Consider the following 18643-nt stretch of genomic DNA (forward strand, 5'->3'; position numbering starts at 1 on the left):
GTGTAATACTTGATCTTGGGAGACCAGAATTCTAAGACAAGTTATGAAATAGAAACTGGCTCATCTCCTTAAACACTTAACAAGTTTTAGTCAGTCAGTATTGTTTCATCATGGAACGTGGTAGGAGAGCAAGTGAAATATTAGGCTTGGGTTTGAGAATAAAAGAGAACAAAGATGGAGAGAGATGGGAAAGAAAATGTCTATGGGAAGGCAGACTTAATACTTCAAAGTTTTGACTAGTGTAAGCCCTAACTAACAAACTAGCCTTGGTTCTCAGTTGAGTTCTCTTCTTGTATTTTCCTCAAACAAGATTAAATGAGAGCTTGGTGACAACAATTATTTGGTGGAGCCAACGTTTGAGAATGCCAGGAGGTTAGATAATAAGACCCTATCTACTAAAACACTCATTAAAAGTTTTTCAAAATTGGGGTGCCTGGGTGGCTCAGTTGGTTAAGCGTCCAACTCTTGATTTGGGCTCAGGTCATGATCCTAGGGATCGAGCCCGACATGGGGCTCCATGCTGGGCGTGTAGCCTGCTTAAGATTCTCTGTCTCTCCATCTGCCCCTCCCCCATTCATGCTCTCTCTCAAAAAATTTTTTCAAATTGATTACTCTTTGATATAAGTCATACAGTTGCATGATTCAAAAGGCAAATATGAGAAATCAGTGCAAATGGTGGAGGAGGGAACTCTTGGGATTTATCAGTAGAGACAGAAAAGCCTGACAAAAAAACTGTCAGAATTAAACTTACTAAACTCTGAGAATCAAAGGTTTATAGCAACCGAGTGAATGCTTCACCAAGAAAAGGCCACTGAAACACGGCAAGAAATGTTCATTTCATCTAGTCCCACCATTCTCCTCAATGTGGTGATGGACTTCAAGACAGCAGCCCACATTCCCAGCGTGGGCATCGGGTTTCAGAGGCAGTGGACAAGACCTTGTTCCTCAGGAACTGTGTTTGTCTGTTCTGACCTTATTGGTGTTTCTCCAAAGAACTGATGCAAGGGGCTTCCTTTTCTTCACCCCACTTGGAAATCTATCAGGACTGAGTGGCTACATGGAGGACGTTTCCCCAAAACACTGAAAGATGAAGAACGTGCCACTACCGTCTGGGGCAAAGAGTAGCAGTTTGGGCGAACAATAGTCAAACCAAAAGTACAGGAAGAAATGCCAAGGAGTGAGATTTTTGAGGGGGATAACATCTTTGAAGAATTCTCATGTGTGCTAGGGAATCTAGAGAACATGTGCATGCCTCTCCCACAGGACACGTGCTCAGAATAGACCTGAGAAAACCGTATGCTTTCATCTCTAGCTGACCCTTACTTAGGCTCAGTGCAAGCCCAAAGAGGAGGCTCAAGCAGAGTTGAAATATGGCGTGGCTTAGGAGGGAGTGACCCACTATAGAGCCAATCTGCAAAGACCTGGAGAATTGTTTTGTTTATGTTTCCAGACTTTCTTTTTCTGGGCTTCAGGCATTTAAGGAAATCTTTGTCAAACAACAAGCTGGGCACTACGCTAAAGGAATAGAGGCTTCAGAGTCTTCCCATGACAAGGAACGCAATCGTTACAAAAATAGTTTAGAAAAGTCACTAAATAAACAACTAAGTGCAGCCCACAATAACAAAAAGCAATAACAGAAAATCCTAGGGAGAGGAGAGAGTTTGATTTCCAGTTACCACATCATAACACTCGAAATGGCCTGTTTTCAACAAAAGAGAAACCAAAAAGTATGGCCCACCCAAAGGAAAAAAATAAATTAGGAGAAATTGCCCAAGAGGAAGCAGACCTACTGAACAAAGATTTTAAATCAACTTCCTTAAATATGCTCCAAGAGCTAAAGAAAACCAAGGTCAAAGAACAAAAGAAAACTAGGACAATGAGTCTCTCTCTCTCTAAATAGAGATTTTAAAGCTGAAAAGTACAATAACTGAAATAAAAAAGTCATTGGAGGGGCTTAACTGATTATTTATTTATTTATTTATTTTTTTAGCAGATAGAGTTAATGAAGTTGAAGATTGGTGGAATGAAATTGTCTAGTCTGTGGAGTAGAAAAAAAAAAGAACTACAGCAAAAAAATCATAGAGTCTAGAGGAACTGTGGGACACCATCAGGTATACTGAAATATATATAATGAGACTCCAGAGAGAGATGAGAGAAAGAAAGGGGCAGAATGAATACTTGAATAAATTATACTATAAAACTCCCCAAATTTGACAAAGACATGAATCAACACATCCAAGAAGCTCAACAAGTTTCAAAATAGGACAAGTTTCAAAGTAGGACAAATAGAAATCCACATGGAGACACATAATAATCAAAATGGTGAAAGGCAAAGAACTTTTAAAGCAGCAAGAAAAGAAGTAATGAATTATATACAAGGGATCCTCAATAAGATTAACAGCCAGTTCTCATCAGAAACCATGGAGTCAGTGAAATGACATATTAAATTCAAAGTATAAAATGATAATTCTATGTAATGGGCATGCAATAAAGATGTAATTTGTGAAAACAACAGCATAAAGAGGAAGCCTCGAGATAAATAGTAGAATTTTGCATACTATTGAAATAAAGTTTATATTAACTCAAACTAGATTGTTATGTTAAATGTAATCCCCAAGATAACCACTGAGAACATAATTTAAAAATAGTTTTAAAATTTAAAAAGTTGAAAGGAATCAAAATGATACAGTACAAAAAAAAAAAAACCCCACAAAAAAGTAACACCCAACTAAATAAAAAAGAAGGCAGTAAATGGAGGAATTGAGGAAGAAAAAAGTAAAAGACAAATAGCAAAATGGCCGAAGCCTTCCTTATCAGAAATCACTTTAAATGTAAACATAAGAAACTCTCCAATTTAATAGCAGAGATTCACAGAATGAATAAAAGAGTAACAACACGATATATGTTTGCTGACTACAAGAGATTCACATCCGAAGATACAAAGTGTTTGAAAGTAAAGGGATAGAAAAATATTACACGCAAATCAAAAGAAAGCTAGGGTAGCTATACTAATATCAGAAAAAATAGACCTTCAGGCAAAAGTTGTTATAAAGGACATATATAAAAACCCTATAGCTAACAGCATATTCAATGGTAAAAGACTGAAAAATTCCCCCCCTTAGATTATAAACAAGGATGCTCACTCTTACTATTCTTTTTTTTTTTTTTTTAAGTTTATTTATTCATTTTGAGAAAGAGAGAGCCTACAAGCAGGAGAGGGGCAGAGAGAGAGAAAGGGAGAGAGAGTCCCAAGCAGGCTCTGCGCTGCCAGCACAGAGCCCAGGGCAGGGCTTGAACTCACAAACCATGAGATGTGACCTGAGCAGAAATCATGAGTCAGATGTTTAACTGACTGAACCACCCAGGTGCCCCTTCTATTTAACATGGCAATGGAAGTGCTAGCCAGAACAATTAGTTAAGAAAAAGACATCTAAATAAGAAAGAAAGATGTAGAACTATCTCTACTCATAGATGACACGATCTCATATATATAAAACCCTAAAGAATTCACAAAAATCTATTAAAGCCAATAAATGAGTTTATCCAAATTGCAGGAAACAACATCAACACACAAAAAATCAGTTGTATTTTTTATATGGTAGCAAAGAACAGTCTGAAAATTACATTGAAACCAGAACAATTCTATTTACAAAGCATCAAAACTAATAAAATACTTAATAAATTTAACCAAAAAGGCAAAATACTTGTACATTGAAAATGATAAAACATTGCTGAAAGAAATTTAAGAGGATCTAAATAAATGGAAAGACATTTCCTGCTCACAGATTGGAAGACAACATAGTTAAAATGGCAGAACTCACCAGATCTCTAACAATATTTCCATGGCTTTTTTTTTTTTTTTTTGAGGAAATGATAAAAGCTGATCCTGAAATACATGGAATTGCAAGGGGCCCTGAGTAGCCAAAACAATCTTGAAAAAAAGAACAAACTTGGTGGATTACCATGTCCTGATGTCAAAACTTACTACAAAGCTATAGTAGCCTGTGTGATCCTAGCATAAGCATAGACATCGAGATCAGTGGAGTAGAACTGAGACCATAAATCAACCCATACATTCATGGTGAACAGCACTTTCCAACAAGGGTGATGGGACCATTCAATGGGAGAAAGAACAGTCTCTTCAACAAAAGATGCTGAGAACTGGATATCCATATGGAAATGAATGAAGTTGGATCCTTACCCAATACCATACACAAAAATTAACTCAAAATCAAAGAACTAAACATAAGAGCCAAAACTGTAAAACTCTTAGATGAAAACATAGGCGTAACTCTTTATTACCTTGGATCTGGCAGTGTATTCTTAGGACATTAAAAGCACAAGTAACAGAAGACAGATAGATATACTGAATTCATTAAAATTAAATTTTTTTGTGTAAAGAATACTCTCAAGCAGAGTGAAAAGACAGTACACAAAATGGGAGAAAATACTTGCAAATCATATCTCTGATAAAAGTCTAGTGTACAGAATGTATAAAGAACTCCTACAATTCAGCAATAAACAGACAACATGATTAAAAATGTGCAAGGGACTTGAATAGACATTTCTCCAAAGCAGATATACAAGTGGTCAACAAGCACACGAATAGATATTCAACATCATCTGTCATTAGGGAAATGCAAATCAAAACCACAATGAGATACCACTTTATACTCAGTAAGATGGTTATAATAAGAAAAAAAAATTAAGGGATATCAGCAGGGGTTGACAAGGTTGTGGAGGAATTGGAGCCCTCATACATTGTCGGTAGGAATACAATGGTGCCATCTTTGTGTAAAGCAATTTGGTGGTTCCGTAACAAGTTAAACAGAATTACTACATGACCCAGAAATTCCATTCCTCAGAATATATCCAAAAGAATTAAAAATAGGTGTTTAAACAAAGACAAAAAAGCAACGTTCATAGAAGCACTCTGTATAATAGGCAAAAGATGGAAACAAATGTCCATCAATGGATGAATGGATAAAGAAATTTGTTCTAACCATACAGTAAAATATTATTCAGCCTTAAAAAGAAATTAAGTACTAATGCATGCTACACCTGGATAAACCTGGAAAACATTACAGAAGCCAGGCACAAAGGCCACTTACTGCATGATTCCATTTATAGGAATATCCAGAATAGGCAAATTTATAGAGAAAGAAAGCAAATTTGGGGTATCTAGGGGTTAGGAGGGCAGAATGAAGAAAGACTGCTTAATAGTACGTATGAGGCTTCCTTTTAGGGTGATAGAAAGTTCTGGAACCAGAGAGTTACTACGGTTGTACAATACCATGAATGTACTTAGTGTCATTGAATTGGATACTTCAAATTGGTTAAAATGGTTAATTCTATGTGTATTTTACCACACACACAAAAAGGGTCAAATATGAAATGGCACATTGGAAGAAAAGCCTTGATCCCGTCACTGTAACCTCTACCTGACTCACTACTTTACCCTGGCTCTTAGAGGTAACCACCTTAGGAGTTTATGGTTTATTTTTTTGTTACATATTTATGAAATATAAAACAATACAAATACATATTCTTATAGCTGTTTTATTCTCATAAAATCTAACATACTATATGCACACTAATCTTTCCTTTGTTTTTTTGTTTTTGTTTTTTTTTTTTCAGTTAATAGTGTCCCTAGATCTCCCCAGATCAACACATAGAGGTGGTCCTTCTCTTTTAACACTATACGTTCATTGCTATGAAAGCATTCATTCTTCTGGAGACTCACTAAATATCATTCAGCCTTTGAAGAGAATTATAACTATTTTGATGGAGTCATGAGCTAATCATTCAGCAATATATGTGTATCAAATCAATACACCGTGCACCTTAAACTTACAGAAAGTTATATGCCAATTATATTTCAATAAATCTGGGGGCGAGAAGAGAAAAAAGTTTAATGCTTTCCTCCCTTTATTTCCAATTGCAATAACCAGTTCTGCTTTTCATTAAAAGCTAAAACATCCAAATGACCCCCAAAGCAAAATCTCCTACCAGGATGTAAAAGCAAGATGATGAATATTTTTCTCTTTCTCGTCTCTGCACCTCTCATGGCTGTCTCCTCACTGCAGGAAATATTTGGAATTGGTGATAGCTGTTGAGAGCTCAAACCACGTGAGATTCTGCAGGGTATAAACTCTAACCATTGCCATTTTAGCATTTTCTCCATATCTGAAGGTGAGTAGGGAGGTGCAAGAAACAGGACATCTGCTCCTACAGGCTTCAGAATGTCTTCTAGGATCCCCCAAACCTAATCTTGGTCTCTGATTCTCGAATGTATCATAGAAGGTAAATCAACCTGCATGGGATCCTAAGTGTTTTAAACAGCTTCTCTCTTGCAAGCATCAAAGGAAACCAGCAATTCTCAGCAGCTTCAGTAATTCGAATCAGAAAAGAAAGCGGTTAGTAACTTGCTGAAATGAACCCAATCGAACTCCAGATTTCAGCAACCATGAAAGAAATTATTTTCTTCACACGTGCATTTAACAGAACAGGTGAACAGACAAAAAGGAAATGAGTTTACGCAAGGTTCCATGGTTAGTCTTGATTATGATTCAGCAGAATCCTTGGTGTTGATTTTTTCCACCTGCAAGTTAAATTTCTGATAACTTGGCATGGCTGCCTCCTGGGCTGAGTCAAAGGCAGCTCTCTGTCTGCTGCATCTGTCTTGTTATTCTTGCAAGAGCAGGGCTGACCCCACTTCTCTGCAGCCCATGATGCCGTCTCATATTGACTTCCCTCCCCACTCGCCATCACTTGCACTCAGCTGCATCCACAGTGGCTGGCACGTAGAAGGCACTCAAGGAAGATGTGTTGACTATCAAATGATGGCTACTCCATTTTGCCTTGTAATTTTAGGTGGTCTCCTGTATTGGTCAGGAGTAGAGATATAACATCCTGAACTTGTTGAAGGACAGGTTCTCATCCTGACAACTTCTATGTTCCCGAAGCTGGCAGCTCAAAAGGCAGACGGTCTCTGTGCAAAACCACACAGAGGGACCGTGCAGCTGTGACATCTGCTGCCCAGAGTTAGAAGGCCGCCTCCAGAGGCAGCCACTGGGGAAGTAGACGCATGGCAGCACTTTTTTCTCAGCTTTTCCTTTTCCCTGGCTGCCTTGGTCTGAAGCCCACTAAGCCCCTCAAATGCCTTGGACCCAAGCCTCTGCTCTCACTCGAACTCCTCCACTATGACGCAGGGCCGGTTGAATGGCAGGCCAGGGCCAGGACTGGGAGATCTGGCACAGTGGGTCCCACTTGGCCCACAAGGGCTCACAGCTGGACAGCTCTTCCTTGTGCCTCTCCTGGCCCTGGGCCAGGGCAGCCTCGTAGATATCCTTGGGGTACTCTAGAAGGGACAGCCAGATCTCCAGATATATAAGATATAGATCTAGATTAGATATAGATATACTTGGGATATACACATATGCTATCACCTGGGCTTGCCAGTAGATCAAATGAGAGGCAGTGGTTGAGTACTACATTATTTTCGTAAACGACTGGTTGTGAGTTGCTACAAAGGTGGTTTTACTATTAACGATGCTAATACGTTGACGGCAAAATTCTAAATAAAAAAAGGAAAACCAAAATAATCAAGCAGTCTATCTATTTAGATTGATTTTAAGGAATTGGCTCACCTGCCTGTGGTATGGGGCAAATTCCAAATCTATAACACGGGTCAGCATATTCGAAACTCAGGCAGGAGCTGATGCTATAGTCTTGAGGCAGAATAGTTCTTTTTCTGGGAAGTCTCAGATTTTGCTCTTAAGGCTTTCAACTGATTAGATAAAGCCCACTTACATCATTGATGGTTAATCTCCTTTACTTCGGGTCAATTTATTGTAGATGTTACCTATGTGTACAAAATTACCTTCACATAAACACCTAGGTTAGCATTTGACTAACTATTGTAGACTAATCAAGTTGACACTTAAAATCAAGCATCGCACTTCCTCATCTGATTTCTTTTTTTTTTTAATGTTTATTTATTTTTGACAGAGAGAGAGAGAGAGAGAGAGCCCACGCGCGCGTGCGCATGAGTGGGGGAGGGGCAGAGAGAGAAGGAGACACAGAATCCGAAGCAGGCTCCAGGCTCCGAGCTGTCAGCACAGAGCCCAACACGGGGCTTGAACTCACAGACTAAGAGATCATGACCTGAGCCAAAGTCGAATGCTCAACCGACTGAGCCACCCAGGCACCCCCCTCATCTGATTTCTAAATATGCCAAAGTCCACAGCTGTGCTGAGGACTTAGTGTGTGGCCTACTGTCATTTGCCTACATCAATTTTCTCTGGCCCCGAGGCCCTCTTTCTTCTGGAGATGTCTATTTTAAAGTTTCAGTGTGCTTTTATTCTTGATGCAGGCTAGTTTTCTCTTCCTGGGCCATCCATAAATATGCTTCACCTGCTCCCTAGCTCCACTGCCAGGCTTGTGTCTGGTAACTTGAATGGTCTAAGATTTCATAGTTATCTTTTGTGCTATGGCCACCATGTCCTGTCATGCAGGTTGTATAGTGCGTACGTCCAGGCAACGAGATTCACATCCTAGAATGCTAGCCTCTGGAGTAACACAGTGTGTAGCTCTAAAGTCCTAAGCAGAGACTTGACTTCCTTCCTTCCATTCATCCATCTATCATCCATCCATCCATCCATCCATCCATTACCCTGTCATCATAACTACTTGCTTCACCCATCTTGGGGGGGATCCCCATTCAAAACTCCATTCATCTGAGAAGACCAAGTGTGATGAGATCATCTGAAGTTGCAAATCCCTGAAGAGCAAGTTTAAGCTCCTTCAGTCACTAACCCCTCAGATTTTCTCTGAAGGTATGTCTTGATAAGGCCTATAAAATTGTTAACATGCCCGATAAAGTGTTTCAGAGTATTCACCAGAAGACAAAAAAATTTATGACAATATTGTCCACAAATATATCTATAGTCAACCTTCTCCTATTCTGCTCTTATTTCTTGGCATAAATTTTTCCTGTATTTCTCCAATAGGTTACTTGAAATCCAAATCTCTCCTAACCCACTACTCACAATCTTTTTCTCTTTCTCCATCTGTCCTTGCCTTCATTCATGCATTCAACAAATACCTGTGAGGCACCTTTCATGGACTAGGCACTGGGCTAGATCCTGGTCCTTTTTCTCTTGGAGCTTACAGTCTAATCTCCCACTCAAAACTATAGGCCCTGCCCCCTTATTTCTAGTAAAGACATGTATTCCAAATGATCAGAGACATTTGTAGTCTTCAGGATGAAAAATGAATGATTTCTTTATTCAATAAGAATTATTCAATGAGATTAAGTCTTAGGCTGATAGACCATTATCAAATGGAGCACATGGAGGCAGTGCCTTAAAACATAATACATGCTGAACCTAGTATGTGCAGGTATGGTTGCCTTAGGGAGAAATTAAAGGTCTGGTAGTATGACTATGCTAATAACACATATGAACTAAAGGAAAAAGAGATGGATCTAAAAGAATTCTGTACACTTTATGCTTCCTTTCAGCATCAATTTTATTATGTGGAAATTGATTTTGCCAATCAATTTACCTATGTTATCTTTTGCTTACGAATTTGGAAAACCACAAATCATCGCCCAGTTGGAGTCTAGGAAACCAGTCTGATGGTTGCTATTGCCCAGAGCAAGACTGAAGTTGGTTCAGTAAGTTAGACCATCTCTCCACCTGGCAGTCTATTCTCCGCCTTGTGCCAAGATAGTTTTAAGGACCCTTACCAAAATATACGGGTTGCACCAAGATTAAAAAAAGAGAAGTAGGTGAAAGGAAAAAAGCAAGAGAAAAAAAAAATAAAAAGATAGCTTTATGAGTCTACAGCTTGCAAATAACTTGAACTTATTTGCAAGAATGTTGTTTCTTACAAGTTATACTTACGTAATTTCATTTTTCTAACATCTATATTTTCTCCACATTTTACATCTTTGAAATGGAAGCTCCTTTTACAAAAGATGGTATCTTAGATAAATGAAACAAGGTGATCTAGCTCCCTAACTAAAGTCATACCTCATTTGCTAATTGTCTGGCTTATATGTGCTTCAATCATGTTTCAATTGCTTCTCATGTCCATATTTCATTTTTCTAATTAGAAGCGTAAATTCTTTAGGCAAAGAGAATTCCTAGGATGTGCCAAGAACTTTTTATATACTATTTTATTCTGAATTCTTTCAATAACTCTATGTGATAGATTATTCCCATTTCACAAACAAGGAAATTGAGGCCCAGGAAGGTGAATTTACTTGCCAAAGTTCCTCTAGCCAACTAGTATCAGTGGAATCAGGATCTAAGCTCAAATCTATCTGACTCCAGTGTTCTTTCCCTTTCAATGGTGCCATCCTGCATTGCTATCTCAAAGTTGTAGATCAGGCCTTGGTATTGCTTTTGAATTCCCCATAAAGCTTCTTATTCTGTGCACAGAGCAGATACTCAATAAATTCTTGTCAGCTGAGGGAATGATTTCTAGCTCATGTCCTTTTATAGAGCAATCCAAGTTGGCATGGGAGCAGCTTTATTTTTATTTTTTTTAAGATTTATTTATTTTTGAGAGAGACACAGAGTGCGAGTGGGGGAGGGGCAGAGAGAGGGAGACATAGAATCCGAAGCAGGCTCCAGGGTCTGAGCTGTCAGCACAGAGCGCGACGCAGGGCTCGAACCCACAAACATTGAGATCGTGACCTGAGCCGAGGCTGGACGCTCAACCAACTGAGCCACCCAGGTGCCATTCAACTTTGCTTTCTATTGTCTTCCCTCTTGTTTCAACCTGTTTGGGATGCCTTGGGCATGTTGGAGCTGCCAGAATCAGAAAACAAAAACAAAAACAAAAACAAAAAAAACAGAGAGCCTCTTAAAGGGCAAATCATACCTTTGAACTCCCCCACTTTTTGCTGGAAGGGTCTTCTTGCTCAGACCCAGGTTGAGTAACTCTCTGCAGCGAGGTGGGGGTGGGAGTCTGTGTGGTTTTGACAAGGGTGGGCTAGAATTTACCCTGGAAATCTTGACTAAAATGTTTTTGTGGGCCCCCGGCACGGTTAGGTTCACACCTAGGAAACTCTCTGAGGGTAAAGCCACAGCTTGGTTAAATTGGGTGACTCACAAGTGTGAAGGTTCATATTTTAGCACCTGGCAATCAGGGGCAGAATTGAACCACTTAAAAATGAACGCTGATGAAAACTCAGAACCTCTGCAAGGGGCTCCAGGCCACAGCATATATTAGAATCGTAATTGCACCAAAGAACTGAATTACCTTGTAGCTCATCTTTGATTTACATTAAAAGAACATGAAGTGACAACTCTAGGCAGGCGAATGAGCCTTTGAGTCCTGTCCTGGGGTCATGTTCTCTGCTTGAACATACTTGATTTCAGGGTCCCCTTCTGAAAAGCAGGTTCATTATGATACTTACTGGATAGCCTTGGAACAGAGCAATTGTGAGGTCCTGAAAGCTGTAACATAGATTTTTTAAAATCCAAGCCTCCGAAAATTGCAAGGGTAAGAAAAGACAAGCGTAGTTGTACAAGTAAGTCTATAATTCAATTCCTCTTGGGTTTGAACATCGTTCCTTAGTTTCTTCAGGAAAAATTGCAATTGTGTGTGTGAGGGGAGCAGGGGAGAGAAAAGGGGAAAAGGTCCCACTAGGTCCTGGCGTTGTGCTCTCCACAGATATGTCAACAAGCAAAGAAGAAAGGGAAGCTGATGACTCCAGCCCACCTCACTTCCTCATTCCTCTGCCTGGGAGAATTTGCAGATTTCTTAGGAGTTTGGTTTAATTTTTAACATTCTATTAATAGTCTTATGGTATTCTTTTTTGGGATTCTTCCGGGGCTAGTAATTTACACATGTGATTGCAGTAATGCAAATGGGAGTCTTTTATACAGGAGAAACGCTGGTTCATCTGATTCCTCTGCGTCCTTTACCCAGCCCTTTGGCCTGTCCAATCAGCTGATGCTTCATAGATTTTTTTTTTTTAATAAGTTATTTGGGTTTTGCAACTTTGACAGTTTTTCAGAATTTTGTCTTTCCCCAGTTTGAGACACTTTGACAGTAAATACTGAAAGTTATGCAATAACTAAACGTTATGTATTAGTAATACAGATGCCTGCCATCCACTTTATCAAGAGTCGCCCAGGCTCTATATAAGGTGGTGGAGAGTATTGGTGCCTAGAATCAGAAACAAAACAAAGCAACAGAGAGAGGGGGAGTCACAGAATCTGAAGCAGGCTTCAGGCTCTGTACTGACAGCTCAATGTGGGGCTCGAACTCACAAACCACAAGGTCATGACCGGAGATGACGTCGGACCCTTAACTGGCTGAGCCACCCAGGGGCCCCTAGGCCTTTTTCTTCCCCTAGACTTCAAGCTCTGGGACATAGCAAGAACTATATAAATATATGGTGAATAAGTAAGTAAGTAAGGCCAGGAAAGAACTATGCCTGTCCATAGTATCCTCAAGACCGTAGCATAGAACCTGATACTAGTATATGCTCAATGAACAATTATAGACTTGAACGTCTTCCTGTAGCTTAACACATCAAGTTGTTGGGCGTCGTGACATTTAGCAATTATTTATTATATGACTAGGTTGGTTCTCAGAGACTAGATAATATTTCAGGCTAGTGATTCCCAGATAGGAGAGATCTGACCTTGTTTACTCTATGAATGGCCCGCAACAAGGTAACGCCTCTCCGGGTGCTACCACTGTGCCTAGCTTTAAAGGGTTAACTCCTGACTTGCTTACTTTGACTCCTATACCTCTTTTTTTAAATTGAATTATTGTTGACTCTTATAACTCTTTATTAAGTATGTTCAAAAATCAAATCCATCCTTGCTTTGCTAAGGAATGGGATGAGGTGGGGAAGTTCATATTATGGAGCCATGTTTTAGAAATTAGAACATCTGGTAATGTCCGGAATACATCGCCCTAGACGCAGTGTAATAGAGAGTGAAGGGAAATGGGTTGAAAGTCTGAAGGCTCTGGTTTTGGCACCTGCTTTGCCAAAAACCCTACTCACTTGCTTAACCTCTCTGAGTCTTTTTCTCCTGGGCTTTAACAGGAGCATCTTTTGAAGAAACAATATCAAGGAAATCCTGCCCAGAGTAGGAGAAAATTACAGCTGGATGATATGTGTATCTATCTGAAAACATACAATCACACGATGAATGCCAGTTTGCTCATAAGTCAGTTCTTAAGAATGAATTTCTGATCCTTTGTTAGAGAATCTGGAAGTTCAAATAGAAATGCTTCCAGTTCCATCTATTAAAGGAACCTAAAGATGCAAAGCCTAATAGACTTATCTGATGCATAAGAAAATTTCTTTTAAGTTCATGACTTGTTCTATTGTCTCCCTTTTTCTTCTTATTCCAGGCAAAATATTTTTCATCCAACCTCGAGTTGTATAGGATTCCCTTGCCTCCTTATTCATCCAACGTGCAGCACTTTAATTAAAATACTTTCTTAATGTGCTATCAAAGAAATTCTAATCATTACACATCAACAGCCTACAGGAAACCACCATCTTGATGTTAGAAAAGAAACAGGAAGCACTGCTTATCTCTAGGTTGTCAAGATTTCTGAAGCACTTACCTACCTACTCTGCTGGGTTCCTACTTTGACACCAAAGCTGTCACATCATTTATGGAATTTCCCAAGACTTAACCTAGTTCTTCATGATACCTCTAGGTCGGGAGAACTTTGCCAAAGAAAACACTTTCACTGCAAACGTTCCAGCGCCAGGAAAAAAGGGTATATGTTTGTGTTTCTATTTGTGAGTCCTTGTCTGGGATGTAATCTAAAAAGGTTCTCAATGGTGGGGAATCTCCAACGAAGCCAAGAGAAGTGTCTCTTGAGAGCAAAATTGAGTTTGGAATACCAGTGAGGGCTGGAGGTGGCAAAGCTGAGACAGAAGCACACAAGTGAAAACATTCCTGCCCTTAATGCTCTGCCCTCCACTCTGCTCCAATCAGAACAGGCTAGAGAACCGAAGCGGAAGTAGAAGCTCGCGGAGGGGCAGGTGGAGAAGCAGGAGAGGGGAAGAAGATGAGCACCCCCTTTCCCTAAAGGCAGTAGTGGGCTGCTTGGGGGCGCACAGAAACCTCACCTTTGAGGGAAGCTTTGTTTTGTTAAAATGTGACTTGATATCCTACATTTTAATCTCTGAGCTAAGATTCTTGGTGACTTAATCGGACTGCAGGACTTTGTGCTAACTAAGGTTGGACAGAAAAGTCACAGGCTGCCTTACTTTGTGTCCAGAGGTGGAAAAGGACAGTTCCCACGGAGCAAGACTGAGAGAGACTAAAAACCAAGTTTTTGCAATATAAACCATGAGTGCCACAAGTTCAGCCTGCTAGCTAAACAGGTAAATGTGAAACAGGGAGGGATTCCGAGGGTCCTGTGTACTGACCTCCCACCCACTCAGCTGTCTCCCACCCACAGGAGCTTCCTGGGAAAGCGTGGCAGGGGGGGGGGGGTTCAGTTTGCCAACCGCCGCAGGGCATCTACCCCTCCCTCAATTTGGAGATTCTGAAGAAAACAACTTCAAACTTCCTAAACGTGTGATGACACCAATTAACTACTTCCTGGCATTTCCTTGGGATGTGCCACAAACTGATATCAGAGCATATCCTGAAATGATGCTGTGTTTCAGGGGTCAGCAAACTTTTCCTCTAAAGGGCCAGGCAGTAAATATTTTTGGTTTGCCAACCGTACGGTATCTGGGGCAGCTGCTCAGCCCTGCTATTCTAGCTTAAAAGCAGCATAGACAATACCTAAACACAGGTGTATGGCTGTGTTCCAATAAAAGTCTGTTTAAACACACAGGCAGTTAGTTGGCTTGTGGACCCGAGTTTGCGGATCCCTGCTACACCGTGTTAAAGCATTCATTCCCTGCTTTTCCCAAAGAGCCAGAACCATCCCTCCCACCAGCTCTGCTCTCCGTCCACGTGATTGGGCAGGTTTCAGGCCTTACTTTTGATCCAGGGGTGGGCATGGGACCCAGGTCTGGCCAAACATCATGCATAGCCTGTGCCCACTATGATTGGCTTAGGGGTGAGTACCTGAGTCAAGTCAGTCAAAGTCAAATCAAATCAAATTAAGGGACTTTTGCTTGGACAGCTGTGGATTTCAGGTGAGAAAGATGTATGCCCAGAATGTTTGGACCAGCGTGTACAAAGATTCCTCCTGTCTTTGGCAGGATTCCCCTAATACAAGGATTCTGTTTTTAAGATAAACCTGAGGGGAAGGATGGAAGTCAGATGGGGAAGGTTGGGCAGCCAAGCAAAGTACAGAATCAGGCAAAGTTCTGTAGCTCTGGCTAAGCTCTGCGGGAGGTGAGGTGGCTCTGGAGACAAGGTCAACTGCAAAGTCTTTCCCCTCACGGGGGAGGGAGTTGGGGTATTTATATCTCTGCTCCCATGAGCCACGGTTAGGGTCTGCCCCTGGGGAGTTTACAATCCCAGGAATGTCTGGCTCTTAGGGCAGCAGCAGGCAATGCTAGCTTCAGAGCCAGGTGACAAGGAAGCACTGGAAGGAAGCAAAAGGGCACCAGGTGAGGGTGTATGAGAGCCGTGTGCAGGAAGCCAACAGTTTCTGCTACATTTGCTGGAGACAGAAGTGGACACAGAAAGAAGCAAAGGGAAGAGATGGGGAAAACATGACGTCTAAGGATAGTTTTTGAACCTGTGTCCAGTATTCCTAAAACTCTAAATTACCCCTGGATTTTGCATTTATATGGTGGAGGTTGAGGAACACTTTCAGTTTTCTATTACCTCCAAGCAAAGTGTCTGAATTGATGGAGACCAACAATTCATTAGCTTTCGCCATAACCCAGGAGGGAAAGGAAAGAAACCTTAACAGAAGGTATCCTGGCCTTTGGATCTCCAGTCTTGGAAATACCTTCTCTCAGCTGAGCTTTTGTGTCTCCATTTCCGTTCTTAAGAACAGGCTGACTGTAGAATTGCAGGGGTAGGAGTCTTTCACACCCTTATAAAAATCTAGCTCCTGAGAATGAGGGAGGGTCTGAAGAGTCTGACCCCAGCTGGGGATGAACCCCAGGTACTCAAGACCTTAATAAATAATGGAGCACAAGTAGAAAGAGAAGCAAGAAATGTGGGAAATGTGATATCTCAGTTCTGGGGCCCGGTGGACCAACTTGGCAGTCTTGGATAGAGACAGATTAAGTGTGAGAAATCACTCATCCCTAATACATAGTCGTTTCTTAGACTTTGCTATCGTGAGAGGCATTCAGCCTCAGTAAGTCACAGACAACAAAATGTGCATTTTTTCACTTCAGAGGATTTAGCCAGTTGATTAACTATAAAAAGAGGGAGGCTGGTAGGTAAAAGACTAAGCGTTCACTTCAGGGAATTCTGGTTGAGCCCTCCAAGAAACGGAGTTCACATGTCGCTCTGGAACTCTCCTGGATAATAGCTCACATCAGAAAACCACCGTAAAGGATTTGGCAAGCAGGGACTAGGGCCGGGGGTATGGTGGGCAGGGAATTATGGGAAGTCTCTCCTCCCATCCTCACGGTTAGGGAAATTCTTAAAGACATGGCAGAAAACGTGAAAATCCAGCATCGGGTCTGATTTGAAGTCCCCTCATCTTTTTGGGGAAACAACAAACGTGTAGCGCCTACAAAAAAAGATGATGGTCAAGGAAATATACTTCCTCACTAACCCTCTATGTTCATTCTCCTTTTTCTTACTTTTAAGTGACTCTGCTTGTCACCAGGGTAGGTAATCAGGAAGGCATTCCGAGATTTACAAATGTCAGTGTAAATCAGGGCTGGATTTACCAATAGGCAGTGGGTTGGATTACGTGTAACCTGGTTACATTGCTGGTGTGAATGCTGCAGGTTGTTGGTTTTCTAATGTTACAATTCCAATAAAAGACCTCAACTTTACCACTCAGTAGCCGTGTGACTTAGGTAAGTACGTCCTTCGACCTCTAAGCCCTTTAGGCCTTTACTCCCATCTATTATAAAATAATAAAAGAATATATCCCAGAGGACTCATTTTGAGAATTAAATGAGATAATCCTTGTAAGGTATCTTCACATGCTAAGCACCAAGTAAATGTTGGTTAGGATAATACAAATGATTATAGTTATTATCGTTATAGCATTGTTACAAAAGCAGGTATGAAACGGAAAAATGTGAAGCCTATTTTCCATTTTCAGTCAGCCTTCCAAGTTCACCTTTCTGAGCATTCGTCCTCAACATTGGCAGTGAGGACAGAACCTGAACCTGAAGTTAAAGATCTGGGATGTGGCCTCTGCACGGCCACTTCCCAGCTGTGTGAGCCTACACAGTTTACTTGAAGGTCTCTGAGCCTTCATTTCCTTATCTGTAAAGGTAGGAACGCCCATGTGATGGCTGGAAGTAGAGACTGAGCACAAAACACCCACCACTGTGCCTGGTGAAACAGCAGGGGCAGATTAACATCCTGCGTCGTGACTGCAACTCCCTGGGTATTTAATGGCTCCATCTTTTTGGAAGGGCCTAAGCCTCCCCCTCCCCGAGTCAAAACCTCAGTTCTCCAGATTCCGGTTTGTTTTCTTTTGAAATTTTAAAAATATTTTATTTTACAGGGTTTTTAAAAAAATATTTATTTATTTTGAGAGAGAGAGAGCATGAGCAAGGGAGGGGCAGAGAGAGAGAGACAGAGACAGAGAGACAGACAGAGAAAGAGAGAGAGAGAAACAGAGAGACAGAAAGAGAGAGAATCCCAAACAGTCTCTGCACTATCAGCCGAAACCTGACATAGCGCTCAATCCCACAAATAGCAAGATCATGACCTGAATCAAAATCAAGAGCCAGAAGCTCAACTCCCTAAGCCGCCCAGGCGCTCCTATTTTATATTTGTTTGTTTGTTTGCTTGTTTGTTTTAAGTAAGCTCTAGGCCCAATGTGGGGCTTGAACTCATGACCCTGAGATCAAGAGTCACATGCTCTACTGACTGAGCCAGCCAGGTGCCCCTCCAGATTCTGTTCATCTCCTTCTCAATTTGATGGAGCAAAGCAGTAGAGGCACTAATATCATTCATTCATTCATTCATTCAAGAATCGTTTTTGATCACCTACGAGGTGCCAGGCACTGGGGGTACAGCAGAGAATAAAACAGATGAATGTCTCTGCCCTCTGAGAACAGATTTTGACCTGATTTGTCTGTCACCATCAGAAAATTAAGTAAATAGAATGCACAGCATGTGAGATGGGGATGATTCTTAAGGGTAAAAAATAAAAGGGAGAAGAGGGATAGGAAACCTGTGTGTGTATGTGTAGGGGTGTGTGTGTGTGTGAATTTTAAGGAGAATGCTCAGGAAGGGCTGACTGAGAATTGAACTTGGAGTGCACGCTTGAAGAAAGACAGCGGGTAAACCATGGAGGAGACAGGTGGAGAGAGGTAGGTGCCCTCCAATTCTACAATCCTTTTATTTAACAGGTAACCTATGTGACAGGATTTTTATAGCAAATTCAGCATTACTACCTTTTACTCTTAAATCAAAGTTTATTCACCTTCGGCCATACTTCTAACACTACAGATGGGATTCAAAACTGCTACTGGGGAAACCAAGCTAATACCTGCTTCTAACACAATAGTGCTGGCAGAAATCTCCACTTC

Source organism: Panthera leo, chromosome C2 (assembly GCF_018350215.1).
Source record: "Panthera leo isolate Ple1 chromosome C2, P.leo_Ple1_pat1.1, whole genome shotgun sequence".
Lineage (NCBI taxonomy): Eukaryota > Metazoa > Chordata > Mammalia > Carnivora > Felidae > Panthera > Panthera leo.